This window comes from Pseudonaja textilis, chromosome 3 (genome assembly GCF_049901715.1).
Source record: "Pseudonaja textilis isolate UNSWEBS1 chromosome 3, rPseTex1.2, whole genome shotgun sequence".
NCBI lineage: Eukaryota > Metazoa > Chordata > Lepidosauria > Squamata > Elapidae > Pseudonaja > Pseudonaja textilis.
In genome coordinates, this window is record NC_141992.1 from 160,812,474 (window position 1) to 160,819,598 (window position 7,125).

The window sequence follows — 7,125 nt, forward strand, 5'->3', positions numbered from 1 at the left end:
AGCAGTTGAAAATATTCAGTTATAGTCTTGTTTAAAAGTATGGCTATGCCTTTGTAAGAAAATGTGTGGAAAATTGGGTGATGGTTCTGTGTAATCAGTGGAATGAGCAATCTCCTCAATATTTTGAGTTGGTTTCTGAGGTGAACTTACAATGTAGCCCAGGGGTGTCAAACTGGCTTTCTTTAGGGCCAGATCAGCATTGTAGTTCTCTTCTGCAGGCTGGGGGGGGGGGGAGTAGGAGACATGGGATGGACACCTCTTTCAGCACTCTGCTGGCCAAAATGGGGTACAGGGGGTGAATGAGACCCCTCACACCCCATTTTTGGTCTGGGCAGTCCCTTGCAGCACCCCGCTGGCCAAAATGGTGCATGGGGGGCCCTGACATTTTGGCCAGCAGAGTGCTGCAGGAGACCCTCCAGGCTGAAAATGGGGGTCATGCACAATGTGGGGGGTCATGCACAGTCCTCCATGCCCTGATTTGGCTGCCAGAGGTACTGCAGGCCGGTCGTTTGCTATTTCCAGGCTGGCCCCACAGACCAGATTTAAATACCCTGTGAGTCAGATCTGGCCCATGGGCCTTGAGTTTGACACCCCTGATGTTGTCCTTTGTGTTTTGTTTTCTAATTGTTATCACATGCGGCCACAAGAAATTGTGATATCAGAGCTTCTGTCATGAGCTCCCTACAGTCATCAGTTGTCCTCTAATAATGGCCTAGAATCAGGGGTGGGATGCTACCAGTTCTGCCTGGCTCTATAGAACCGGTAGCTCTGAAGAGTAGCAGACACAGAACCAGTTCTGTGTCTGCGGCTGTTTTGCCCATCTGCCCGCCTGGGCTGTTACCTGACCTTTATTTCCTGCTTTTTCAAACTCAGCTCCTTTGCGCGGCACAGCTGAGGTTGAAAAAGCAGTAAATAAGTGGTTGTTCAAATGCTGCGCACCCGCACGTAGCGCTTATCAGCAATTATCAAAACATAATTACCAAACTGGTAGTAACACCAGTTGAATCCCATCCCTGCTTAGAATAATTCTCAGTGGAAGAAAATTATGGAAGTGAAAGTGGTGTCTGCAGAGTGAACCAACAAAGTCAGAATAAAGGCAATAAAGAGGCTATCCAAGCCTATTCCTTTTTTTCTTAGAATGTGTGTAATTTGTGAATACTTGTTTTATCAGGTTGATTTTAACCATTTCTGGATTTTTAATGTTGCTGATTCTGTTGTTATTTAAGGTTTGAGTGTAAAGAGATTATACTGTAATTGCTATGTTATTCAAACTGTTTATTCTTAGAGTTTAGCTACTTTGAATTTTGTACAGGAATAGAAGGATAAAAATGTTTTAAATAAATATGTTGAGGCTGGTATTTTATTATGTTTCAGGAACTCATAGAGGCAAAGCGCCCCCCCAGGATGTAGTAAAAAGAATGAGTCAAGCGCCCTCCTTTTATCTATCACTACCTATATTGTTATTTTTAAAAGTTACTGAACAACCCTATAACCCGCTGGGTCATCCTTTGAGATATGATTGTACAGATACTGTAGCAGCCACAACGTTGCAAATAAAACTGGTCTGAACTTCATGGCAATTTCAGATCCACAGGACTAATGGGTCCCAGACTTATGCATTCTTTTAAGTTAGTGCATTTTAGATACATAGATTCCATTTTTATTTTATTTTATTATTATTTTTTGCAGTATAATGTATACTTGAGCGAACATGAGGATACAAAAAGACACAGATAAACACAATGAGAGTTTTAGTAGAATATGGATATTAAGACATTAATGTCACTGGTGGTTAGCAGTATGGTCATACTAATGGAGCTTTAGTCATTTCTATTCATCTGTCTTCCTAAAAGTGTCTAAAATGTTATCCGCCTTTGAAATTAATAACATTGCAAAATTGTTATAAAAAGAAAAAGAAAGAAAAAAAAACCTCTTTCTTGCCAAAAATTTAGTCCAAAAGTTATCTTCCTTTATGGGCCCATGTTTGCAACTTACTGAAAATTTCTTGGCCTGTACAGTAAAATGTAGCAAGATGAAGACTATGATACATCTCCAAAAACTTCCACATTATTTCACAAATAAGAAATGGAAACTCTTTCTGATTCTAAAGGGACAGTTTTGATCCATAAAATTCATGTGAAAGGCCATTACATTTCTACCTGCCTTCTACATCTCTGGAAAAAAGGAGCTGCTTGAAAAATATACGTTAGGTGTTAAACCAATTTATCTTTACACCTACACTTACCTTTTTGCACAGAAAAGCTTGAACATGAGCTCCATGATAGTTCAGGGACAAAATAAAAAAACCATATACAACAGGGGTCACCAACCTTTTGGATCTCAGGGACCACCAAATTCATACTTTTAAATCCCGAGGACCACTAATATGAATTTTTTTAAAAAAGCTAATATATTTAATATAATTTTTATGTTAATGTTACGTACATATATATATATAACCAAAGATCCACACACAAATACCCGCGAGAACCTCAGAAAATATACATACATACATACATACATACATATATATATATATATATATATATATATATATATATATATATATATATATATATATATATATATTTGTTTTCTGAGGTTCTCGCGGGTATTTGTATGTGGATCTTTGGTTGTTTGGGTTTTCTCCCGCGTAAGATTCGAAGTATCCAGGCAATGTTTCGATGAAGTCTCATTCATCATCTTCAGGCTTCTGTCTTCAGCTCTGTGCTTCTCTGAGTGATGTGAGATTGCAGCTGCTTCTTCCTTTTAACTGCTAGTGGGAGTGTGACTTGATTGGGTGGGGGCTTGGCTGTGTTCTGATTGGGTGGGGGTGTGTTCTCATTGGTAGGGGGTTTGGCTGTGTTCTGATTGGTTGGGGGGTTGGTCGTGTTCTGATTGGCTGGAGGTGTGTTCTGTTCAGGTGGGGGCTTGGTTGTGCTCAGGTTAGTCTTAGTTGCTGGGGGATTTGAGTTGGTGAGCTGTGATCTTGCTGTTTGGCTTTGAGTTCGTGGTCGTGCTGCATCTTCATAGTGGATGTCGGTTTGCTTCATGTATGGCTTGGAGGGGTTTGAAGTGGGTAGTGATGCAGCTGCATCCTACCAGCAGACAAGGGCAACGCGACAGTGGTTATGAACACATCTGACTATCAAACCAAGTTAACCAACCTACTCCAAGACCCCACATACAAACCCCTAAAGACAGACCCCACCACCTACCTAGAAAAAACTACCAAATCCAAAATAAAAGCCTCCCCCATCAGTGAAGAAATTCAGCAAAGAATCATACCCAGAGAGAAATCATCCAGATGCCCTAAGCTTTATGGTCTCCCCAAGATACACAAAGAAGGAACCCCACTCAGACCAATAGTCAGCTCCATAGGCACACCTCTACAAAACCTGGCCAAATTTCTCGCCAAACAACTACAACCCTATGCAGAATCCATCAACTCACACGTAAGAAACTCATTCCAGTTCATCGAGATCATAAAGAAACAAAACTTACAACCCAGCGACCTACTAGTAAGCTTCGATGTCATATCCCTCTTCACCCAAGTGCCAATAAAAGAAGCCTTGACAGCCATCCAAAACAAATACAACCCCCCCAAGCACATCCTAGATCTGACCAACCACTGCCTATCCAATACATACTTCACCTACAATGGACAAAAATACAAACAAATAGAAGGAGCACCCATGGGATCACCCCTCTCACCTGTCATCGCAAACCTCTACATGGAACACTTTGAAACACAAGCTCTAGAAAAATACGACCACAAACCCAAACTCTGGCTCAGATACGTAGATGACACCTTCATAATCTTTCCCATAACACGGGAAAGAAAAACTGAACAACTTCCTCACACACCTCAACAGCCTACACCCCAAAATACAATTCACCATGGAAACAGAAGCCAACAATCAACTTCCCTTCCTAGATGTCTTGGTATACAAAAGATCCAATGGCTTCCTAGGACACACCATCTGCCGGAAGAAAACACATACAAACCGCTATCTACATGCACAGATCAATTCCGTAGCCGAGACACTCATCTCCAGAACAAAATGCTTAGCTGATGAACAACACCAAAAAACTGAACTACACACTCTCACCAATGTACTAACAGCCAATGGATTCCAAAGAAAGAAGATTACCCACCTAATCCAAAAAGAAACCCCAACCAAAATCCAAGACAGAGAACAAGAAAACGGCAAAGCCCTCCTCCCATATATAAAAGGCACTACAGACAAAATCAGCAAGATCCTCCAAAAACACAACATTAAAACAGCATTCTGCACAAACAGAAAAATATCCACCATCCTAAGAAACCCCAAAGACAAAATCGAATTAGAAAACCAAGGAGTATACGAAATCCCCTGCACTGCCTGCCCTACCACATACATTGGACAAACTAACAGAAGAATAAGTGCACACATTGAAGAACATAAGAACTCAATCAAAAAAGAAGAAACGACCTCTTCCCTGGTCCAACACCTCAAAACCACAGGACATGAGATTGACTTTAAAAATACCAGAACCATCGCCAAAACCGAACACTTCAACAGCAGAATAATCAGAGAAGCCATAGAGATAGAAAAACGCCCACACAGCATGAACAAACGAGATGACACCTCCCGCCTTCCAGCCATTTGGAAACCCGCCCTCATGAACAGATGAGTACCTAACTTGAAGAATGACACCAGACCCACACCCATGAGAGCCACACAAGATGCCACCACCACACTTCCATGTAGAAAACAGACTCACACCCACTCAGAAGATGAGACATGACCACGGACCAGAAGCCGCACTGCAGCTGCATCACTACCCACTTCAAACCCCTCCGAGCCATACATGAAGCAAACCGACACCCACTATGAAGATGTAGCACGACCACGAACTTGAAGCCAAACAGTAAGATCACAGCTCACCAACTCAAATCCCCCAGCAACTAAGACTAACCTGAGCACAACCAAGCCCCCACCTGAACAGAACACACCTCCAGCCAATCAGAACACGACCAACCCCCCAACCAATCAGAACACAGCCAAACCCCCTACCAATGAGAACACACCCCCACCCAATCAGAACACAGCCAAGCCCCCACCCAATCAAGTCACACCCCCACTAGCAGTTAAAAGGAAGAAGCAGCTGCAATCTCACATCACTCAGAGAAGCACAGAGCCGAAAACACAAGCCTGAAGATGATGAATGAGATTTCATCGAAACGTTGCCTAGATACTTCCAATCTTACGCGGGAGAAAACCTGAATAACCAAAGATCCATATAGATAGATGATAGATAGATAGATAGATAGATAGATAGATAGATAGATAGATAGATAGATAGATAGATATACACTTACATATACATATACACACATACATACATACATACATACACATACAATACACATACATACATTATACACAAACACACACACACACTTATTTAATTATAACAAAAATGTAAATGCTTAATGATAACAAAATAAAATGTTCTGGGCTGGAAGCCTCCCCCACCTGGCACCTTCCAAAGAGACAGAAGAGCAGGCGGTCGGTGTGTGTGTGTGTGTGTGTGTGTGTTTGTGTGTGTGTGTGTGTGTGTGTGTCTGAACTGAGGGGCCTTGGGGCAACTGCTGCTGGGAGAAGCAGAGGCAGAAAGGGGGCTTTGCTCTCCTTGGGGGGCAGCGCCCCTTGGCTGCCACTCCAGGGGCTTCTCAGCAGGCATCTGCCTGCAGAAGGACTGCTGCTCTTGGCAATTAATTGGGGGAGGGGAGGGTAAGAAAGTGGGAGCTCCTTTCAGATCCTGGGTGGAGGATTGAGAGGCTCAGATCTGCAGCCAAGGAAAAGCTGGGGGGGGTGCTCTTCCAGCCTCACCTGGAGACAGGCAATTAAAGGTGTCCCTGGGGGCACTTTGCTCGCTTTAGCACTTCGCTGCCAAACCCAGCCACAGCCAGTGATTATTTGGGGGGAGAGAAAGTATCTCTCGCATTACCAGGGGAGGAAAGCAGGTGAAACAAAACTCACTCTTTCACTGAGAACTACAAAACGCCAATCTACCATGTTCCAGGAGTTGAAATCATCAAATGCTCCCACTTGCAGTTCCCATGCCTCCCGGCACAGGTCTCTGAGATGCACGCTCCCACACACGGCAGCAGCGGTGGCAACAACAGTCCCCTCCCCCAGCGCCCACTACCAATTCTCCCCATTAGTTTTCTAGCCTTGAATTGCTCCCAGCTCTCTCTCTTTCCTCCCCCCACACTCATGTGCAGGCAGGAAAGGGAGACGGAGCCTTGCACAGCTCTCCCCTTTTCCAGCCCTTGCTGCCTCTCCCAACATTGAAGCCTCAGAATCGCAGGCAAAACCGCCACAGCGGTAACACCCTAAGTTGCTTGCTTCTCCACTACTGCCTCCTCCTCCTCCTCCTCCAGCACCACTTCCTTCTCGGGGTAGGGCATTTCTTAACTAACTGAGCATGCTAAGGCAACTCAGGATGCTGAAACAAGATGGCGGCACCCAAGCAAATATTCTTTGTGGCCTGGTACAAAATGATCCATGGACCAGTACCGGTCCAGGGCCCGGTGGTTGGGGACCACTGATATAAAAGACACAATACTGAACCTATACTTTGACTAATAACAATTCTCTAGAATTTTAGAGTTGGACTCATTTCAATTCTGTTTGGAAATTGTTGAACCTGAGACCTGAATGAGAGGTTCTAACATCTAACACTGAGTTACAGCTCCCTTTTGCCAAAAAAAACCTCTTGGTTCAATTTTTTCAGAAGAATGGTTTCATTTCTTTTTGTTATCATATTGTTAAGATACATGCTAATGTTATAAACTCTCAGAATTCTTGAAAATATTTAACTGATAGAAATAACAAAGGGACTTCTGGTTTGGGCTTCTTCAGCGACAAATCGAAACCTCGTCTCTGCGAGGCTTCGATCCATGCACGCCACTGGAGCGCCCCGAGCTGGCTGGTTTTGGGGCTAAGCCACCGCATAGAGGTGGTGAAGAAAGGGGAGACTGCCTGGAGGGTTGAGGAGAGCTGCACCTCTCCTCCCCAGCTGGCCATTACTCCCTTTCATGAAGGCGGTTGTAGCGGTGGTCAGAAATGGCCA